General features: G+C 38.1%; 1 long non-coding RNA gene across 1 annotated transcript in view; it reads right to left on the bottom strand.

Annotated features, from left to right (window-relative positions):
- LOC107721818 (uncharacterized) overlaps positions 1-704 on the bottom strand; it is a 20851-nt gene extending 20147 nt beyond the window's left edge. Inside the window, exon 1 of the long non-coding RNA XR_001637742.1 lies at positions 635-704. This is a non-coding gene — a long non-coding RNA (uncharacterized LOC107721818). The remainder of the gene's footprint in view (positions 1-634) is intronic.
- Positions 705-2126: the final 1422 nt, after the last annotated feature.

Below are 2126 nucleotides of genomic sequence, written 5' to 3'. Positions count from 1 at the left end.
GTCCAGGCCCTCTCCCACTCCACGGGCCTGGCCCACCATCACTCCCCCTGTTCCGCCTCCTCTCCACCACCCTCCTGGATTCTTGTTTTGTGCCTCGGACTGTGGAGCGTCTGGAATCCGCTCCTTAGAGAGGGGGTTGTGTCACAGTATTCAGCTGGTGTGCCCAGGATGGCCACCAGAGGACACTGTGTGTTTTGTGTAAGCACATGTCTTGTGTTGTGATTGTTTGGTGCCATGTGCTTTCTCCTGTCGATTGTCTGATACCAACCATCTTGTTACCTCATTATTGTTTCAGTTATTCCACCTGTGTCTCCCTCGTTACCTGCCCTACTTAGTCCCCTTGTGTTTGCAGTCCTGTGCTGTTTCGTTATTTGTTGTATGTGGTTTAATATGTCTGTGTGCTCCTTGTTTTAGCCTGTTCCTGTGTGGCCTTCCCTTGCCTTGCCAAGCTGTGCCCTTTTCTGGCCTTCCTGTTGGTTTTCCCCCTTGGGGTAGCTTTTGTTAGTTTTGTTTATTTTTATTATTAATAAAGAGCCCGATTACTGCATCTTTGAGTCCTCGCCTCATCTCTCCACACGGACAGTGACAAACGCAAAATATAGGCATTTTGAGTTTCTGCTAGCGATTCCTATACAGAAAAATCACTTCCTGTCCTCCAGCTGCATTTCTCGCCACAGCAATGACGTCATGTGCAAACAACCTATTAAGTTGATTATCTGAACATGCTCCTCCTGAACTTTGTTAATAAAACGTAATTTATTTGTGCTATGAATGAGCAACATATGTGAAATAAAATATTCATCTTTGAGTTAGCTCCTGTGGTGGTTGTCATAATTACACCCTAACAGAGAACTTTCTCAAACCTTTTGGTAATGTTCTGACACGGTTCTCTATAAGTTATGAGCGAACATTCCTCTAACAATAATATAATGTTCATTCACATTTATTTGGTCTTTATGTTTGCAAAATGTTAGCACAAAAAGATTATTTATACATTTGTGAAATGTTTTTCTTCTAAAATGATTAGATGGTCGTCCGATGTTTTGTTTTAAATGTTACTACTTGTTTCCAGAGGTGGGCAGTAACGAAGTACATTTACTTGAGTACTGTACTTAAGTACACTTTTTGAGTATCTGTACTTTACTTGAGTATTATTTTTTCTGGAAACTTGCTACTTCAACTTCACTACATTTGAAAGACAAATATCGTACTTTTTACTCTGCTACATTTATATCAAGGTCCCCAAATAGAAAGTCGTTATATGTAGCAGTTTTTTCAGTGTGTGCATTTTCAGATTCACTGAACCCTTTTTTCTGCGATCTGCCAGGACCTTCCAATGTTGCCAAGTTTTACAGTATTTCTAAGCCTGCAGTTTTCTGCCTAGCTTTGAATGGATGTTTGGCTGATCTTTTTTATGCAAATCTGGCAACCTCAGGACCTTCCCCGCTAAACTAATGTAAACGTCTGCGCTACTGCACAGCTAAAAGTGCTCTAAAAAGGCAAATAAGATAATAAAAGACGAAAAAGGCACATATTTATAGTGTGGTGTGATCTGTGTGCTCACCACATTGATTTTAAATAGACAACTGTATGTGATGCCTTACGTAGGCCGAGCGCTACGATCAAAGATCATAGAAGATAAATGATCGGCATACGGTAAATAAAAATTACCTACACCTTGATCTACATGACAGAGAAAATGTATAGTTTTTATTCTGTGTGAACTCGCATGTGAATGTGTTAACTCGTTAAATTAACCATGTTTTTACTATAGTAACTAGTTTAACTATGGTATTTGCGGTAAAATCACAGTATCCACAAATTTACTATTCTCTCACTATAGTAACCATAATTATGCTATTTGTAGTAAAACTACAGTAACCACAAATTTAACATAGTTTCATTATATTAACTATAGTTTAATATTTGTAGTTAAACTATGGGAATACAAATGGTAGGCTAATATATCCGTCAAAAACGGCTGCTATTACCATATATAAAAAACCTTAGACTACTCAGGCCTACTGGTAAATTGCTGCTAAAAACTGGTCAAGGAAGTATATAAATCTGAACATTATTTTATTGTCAAAACACTGCACATAAATACATATATTTTTTTGCAAATA

The sequence above is a fragment of the Sinocyclocheilus rhinocerous genome, unplaced genomic scaffold (assembly GCF_001515625.1).
Source record: "Sinocyclocheilus rhinocerous isolate Xijiao unplaced genomic scaffold, SAMN03320098_v1.1 scaffold1265, whole genome shotgun sequence".
Lineage (NCBI taxonomy): Eukaryota > Metazoa > Chordata > Actinopteri > Cypriniformes > Cyprinidae > Sinocyclocheilus > Sinocyclocheilus rhinocerous.
Note: the sequence above shows the minus strand (reverse complement) of the source record. Positions and strands in the feature narration are given on the sequence as shown.